Below are 6,051 nucleotides of genomic sequence, written 5' to 3'. Positions count from 1 at the left end.
GTTTTATCCAGCTTGTTAAAAAATGTCCACGAGTAAAAAAATGGTTGGGATGAAAGAATGAAGTTGTGAAAGTGGGACAGACCCTTAAATGGGACAGGCCCATTACACAATGCACCAATGTTAGGGTTTACCACCCCCTCAATGACACACGGGGAGCTCCTCTCTGCCCTGGTTTATCCATGTTCCTCTAAAATCCTCACTCAAAACAGCCCATTAATTGTCTAAATTAGTGCTGACTTGCGTACTTTCTCTGAATGAGGCAAATGCGAGTCACTTGAAGATAATTCACAGTAACTGGGGCTGGGTAATGAGCAAAGCAGATCCACAAGCCAGCCGCACACTCCACTGAAGATGCAATTGCTTATTGACTTTCCTGCTGCCTGGGTAAACGGATTGTTTGCACTCTGCTTGACACCATCTCTCTCCCACAAAGCAGGAGGTACGGACGGACGGATGACAAATCATCGACAAGTAACACTCATTCCAGCAGGTTTTTTTCCCTTCTGTCTCCCCACACTTGTTGTCAAACATATCAAATGCACACAGCCTGTCCTGATCCTTCCCGCCCCTCCCACAGCTTGGCGTTCCCTCGCTTTCCCCTCCAACAGCGCGGAGCTCCCTCCTCACCGCCCCTCCCACAGCACAGTGCAGCATCTCAACACCTCCTCCTCCAGGGACAATAAGGATGGGTATTAAATGCAGTCCTTGCCTGCACTGACGCCCACATCTCTTGAATGAATGAAGAGAAATCTCATTTGATTACTCAGGGTTTTTGGATGCTCTCTGGAGAACAGCAGTGAACGGGGGGGGGGGGGGGGAGAAATCCGCAAACCAGGGGAGGCAGGCACACACACGAGCTGCTGAGGAGAGTTGATGAGCCGGCAGAGGGCGTGCTTCCCAAAAGCAGCTCTGGGAAATGCAGAGGGAATGCCGAGCAATATTCACAAACTCTAGGGACGGGATTCCTCAGCTGATGATTGCCTCATGTTTACACTTCTCACACTTGCAGTCCCTCGCACTGTACTCGTATGTAACCCCCCCCCCCCCCCCCACCTTCAGCCCCTACCCTCCCTGTCTCTGTAACCCACCTCTGCTCCTACACCCCTCCTTATCTCTGTAACCCCCTCCCGCTCCTACTCCCCCCCCCATCTCAGCCAAACCCCCCCCCCCCCCACCTACTCCTACATCCCTCGCTATCTGTCACCCCTCCCCCTCTGACCCCTACACCCCTCCCCATCACTGTAACCCCCTCGAGCACCTACACCCCTCCCTGCCCCTGTGACCTCCTCTGGTCCCCACACCCCTCCCTGTCTGTTAACCTCTGTGATACATCTTCAGCAGCCATGTAGCAGTTACGGCTCCGTGTCAGATGGGACATTTGGTCTCCATTTATTAATTTCTTGGATTCATGTGGTGCAACAGTATCGTAAAAAGTTTAAGTTTCAGCTATGGGTGAAAGATGATCAAGAATATAAAAAAGCATCTCCTTGTGGCGATTGGATAATCTCCCTCCTGCTTCACTTTCTTGCTTATCTATTTTCTTTACTATTTCCTTTTATCACTTTTTTTTTTTTTTTCACACACACTAGACTTTCCTCTATTCTTTACTATCTCTTTCTTTCTTATCTCTCTCTTAAAAAACAAAACAAAAGGAAGTTGTACAGCCTCCGCGACCGGGCCTCCGCGACCGGGCCTCCGCGACCGGGCCTCCGCGACCGGGCCTCCGCGACCGGGCCTCCGCGACCGGGCCTCCGCAGTCAGTCCAAGAATCCTGCACTTACAACAACTGGGACTTGAAAAAGGTGCCAAACTGGCGACTGTATCCTGTCTGAGTGTTCTGCTGCTGTACACTAGTACTGTATCTGTGATGCTTATCTAAGATCTATCTAAGTGCTTATATACTGTAGACAAAAACATATTTCACGGCACCTTGGTACAATAAAGCACCGTACCATAGCAACATGAACAGTTAGGGGGCTGGCTGTCCAGTAATGAGTGGCTCACCTCATGGTCTACAAGACACGGGGAGGCCACTGTGGTGCAGTGGTAGAGTTGCTGCTTTACAGCGCTAGAGACCCTGGTTCAATACCGACTACAGGTGCTGTCTGTACGGAGTTTGTACGTTCTCCCTGTGACCGGGTTTGTTTTCTCTGAGATCTTCGGTTTCCTCCCACAACCCAAAGATGTACAGGTCTGTATGTTAATTGGCTTGGTGCATGTGTTAATTGTCCCTGGTGTGTAGGATAGCGTTAATGTGCGGGGATCGCTGGTCAGTGCGGACTCGGTGGGCCAAAGGGCTTGTTTCCGCGCTGTATCTTTCTAAACACATGTTGGAAGTGTGATGGAATGGTCCCCACTTACCTGGGCGTTATTAGTCCATGTACTCCGCATCCGCTGCCTTAACTACATTGCCCTTCCATAGCCCACTAGACACAAGTCAGGTGCATGGTGGAACGCTTGCACCTGGCCAGGTGAGTGCAGCTCCAACAACTCTCAAGAAGCTCCATGCCACACAGAAATAAGCTGTTTGTTTGCTTGTAACACCTATTCCTGCACAGCCTTTCTGTCCTCTGTCTCCTCCATTGTCAGAGTCAGGCTAAACGCAAATTGGAGGAACACCATCTCATATTTCGCTTGGGCAGTTTACAGCCCAGTGGTATGAACATTGATTTCACTAACTTCAAGTAGCCCGCGGTATTCCCTCTCTCTCCACCCCTCCCCCACCCAAGTCACACTAGCTTCTCGTTTTCACCCTACAAACCAAAGATCCTATAGCAGAGCAAGATAGACCACTCCTGCTAATTGCAATGGGCTGACGTGTAGTACACAATGGAGCGGAACGTGGGCATTTTTTTCATCCATTTCCGTAACCCGACCCGACCCGACTCGCAGTGCAATCAACGTTGCGGGGGAACAGTTTGTGTTAATAAATTAAAATTCTGAAAATGAGAAGATTTTTACCAAATAACTTTTATTTTTACGAGGATGTTTCCGTAACCGGCTTCCGTCTCCGCACTAGTATTTTTGCTATGGGATTTTTGGTGCGGAGACGGAAGCCGGTTACGGAAATGGGGCCTAAAATGACCCATGAATCTGCCCATGACCGTACTACATCTTTTTCGTCGAGTGGACTATCTTGCTCCGCTATAGGATCTTTGCTACAAACAGCTTACAACGGTACTTTCATTCCTTGTTCTTTGTCTCTCCACATCTATATCTCTCGTTTCCCTTATCCCTAACCAGTCTGAAGAAGGGTCTCGACCCGAAACGTCACCCATTCCTTCTCTCTAGAGATGCTGCCTGACCCGCTGAGTTACTCCAGCTTTTTTGTGGTTTAAACCAGCATCTGCAGTTCCTTCTTACACATCCTGCTTTGGAAAATGTGTCACGTTCCGACACCATCACCAAGTCTGCAGGGCCTGTCCCACTTGGCGACTGCTGGCATCATTGACTGACCCATCAGGTCACGGTGTGACGAGGTCTTGACGTGCGGCGTTTCCTCAGTCAATGACGCCGGCAGTCGCCAAAAAAGTGGGACAGGCCCTTACCTCCCCAAACTCCAACAGCTTCTCCATACACTTCAGGGCCATCTTCTCAAGAGGCGATTAGAGATGGACAAAAACGCTGGCCTCAACCGTGAGGCACAAGTGGCAAAAATAAATCAAACAACCGCCCAAACGGTCTCTAAACTGTGTCACTCAGTGTTTACTTAAACCACAGGTAGAGTCTGTGCTGCAGAGGGCAAACAATGTGGGAAAAACTCTGGACCACAACTGCTTGTGGTTTCCTGGTCCCTTGCCAAGATTTCGAGAATACTTGGAAAACACAAGCAACTGCCGATGCTAGTTTACAAAAAAAAGACATAAAGTGCTGGAGTAACTCAGCGGGTCAAGCAGCATCTGTGGACAAGAACGGAACTCACTATCAAAACATGGAGGGGACGGGGGACACAATTTTTTGGCTGCCGCGCGCGCATGCGCACACTCACACACGCGCGCGAGGCTTCAGAGGCTCAATCCAGCACTAAATGCAGCTCAACTGCCTCTCACCGGGTTAACTAACAGCCCTGTCTGGACTGACGGGATACCAGCGCTGCTTCTCCGCGCTGGCCATATTTTCCGCAAACCCAGGCAGGTTAACCTGGCGGGGATGTCGCCCACCTCTCAAAACATGGGGGGGACGTGTCCCCTCTGGCCCCCCCGGGTTTTCCGCCCCTGTCTGTGGAGAACATGGATAGGTGACGTTTCACAGAGTGCTGGAGTAACTCAGCGGGTCAGGCAGCATCTGTGGAGAACATGGATAGGTGACGTTTCACAGAGTGCTGGAGTAACTCAGCGGGTCAGGCAGCATCTGTGTGGAGAACATGGATAGGTGACGTTTCACAGAGTGCTGGAGTAACTCAGCGGGTCAGGCAGCATCTGTGGAGAACATGGATAGGTGACGTTTCACAGAGTGCTGGAGTAACTCAGCGAGTCAGGCAGCATCTGTGGAGAACAAGGATAGGTGACGTTTCACAGAGTGCTGGAGTAATTCAGCGGGTCAGGCAGCATCTGTGGAGAACATGGATAGGTGACGTTTCACAGAGTGCTGGAGTAACTCAGCGAGTCAGGCAGCATCTGTGGAGAACAAGGATAGGTGACGTTTCACAGAGTGCTGGAGTAATTCAGCGGGTCAGGCAGCATCTTTGGAGAACAAAGATAGGCGACGTTACGGGTCAGGACACTTCTTCAGACCTTTTTTCCCGCTGTGCCCAACGCGTTTCTCCCCTTGCCCTGTACCCTTCCACCTATATATTCCTTCCTCTGTGGCTTTACAATTCGCAGCTTTGCCCAACCATTGACCCATCAAAAACCCTCTTCATTTCCATTCGGTTCTGTTTAGTTTATTGTCACGTGTACCAAGGTACAGTGAAAAGCTTTTGCTGCATGCTAGCCAGTCAGCGGAAAGACAATACATGATTACAATCGAGCCCTTCACAATGTACAGATACATGATAAGGGAATAACGTTTAGTGCAAGGTAAAGCCAGCAAAGTCCGATCAAGGATAGTCCGTGGGTCATCAAGGAGGTAGATAGTAGTTGGTGAGAGAGCACAGAGGATTATTGGGACACAGCTACCAGCCTTGGAGGGCATCTACCACACACGGTGCCTCAGGAAGGCCGTCAGCATCCATAAAGTCTCCTCACACCCTTGTAACGGACTGTTCGAACTACTTCCCTCCGGCAGACGTTACAAGGCCTTCCACGCCCGAACCTCCAGACTCAGAAACAGCTTAATTCCCAGAGCTATAGCGGCTCTGAACCGGCCCTGCTGAGTACCCCCCACCCCCCCTGGACTGTCTCCCTCGGATGGTCACATCGCACAGTTTATTTGGGGTTTTGTTTTGACATCGGTTGGAAGCTGCATACCAAATCTCGTTGCACTGGTGTGCAATGACAATAAAATATATTATTATTATTATTATTATTGTTCAGTTGCCTGATAACAGCTGGGAAGAAACTGTCCCTGAATCTGGTGGTGTGCATTTTCACACTTCTGTACCTTTTGCCTGATGGGAGAGGGGAGATGGGAGAATGATTCACCCATCACTTGATAAGCTTTCTCCTGCCTCCACCTCTCTTCCAGCTTTCTCCACCATCCATACCACAATCAGTCTGAAGAAGGATCCCGAGCCGAAACATTGCACCTTCTCCAGAGATGCTGCCTGACTCGCTGAGTTACTCCAGCACTTTGTGTCTTATTTGCCAGAATGTTTCCTTCTGTTGTGTGGAGTCTGGTGGACGGGGAAAGGAAGGTGGGAGCTCTGCCCAGTCGGGAGAGGGGACACCTGACTGCATGTGGTGGAGTTTGATGCTCACATTGGATCAGATGAAGTGGCAACGCCTGTCCAAACTGCCCCCGGTGGGAGGGTACTCAAAGACAATCGCAACCTTAACTGTCCCTCGCCGAAAAACCCCAACATCACACACACGGCTCCACCACACCTGAAGAAAACCTCCAGCCCATTTCCAACCCTCTATCCCTGTGCAGAGATGATTTACGAGGATTTAC

The sequence above is a fragment of the Amblyraja radiata genome, unplaced genomic scaffold, assembly GCF_010909765.2.
Source record: "Amblyraja radiata isolate CabotCenter1 unplaced genomic scaffold, sAmbRad1.1.pri scaffold_526_ctg1, whole genome shotgun sequence".
NCBI lineage: Eukaryota > Metazoa > Chordata > Chondrichthyes > Rajiformes > Rajidae > Amblyraja > Amblyraja radiata.
This window is presented reverse-complemented; position numbering follows the sequence as displayed.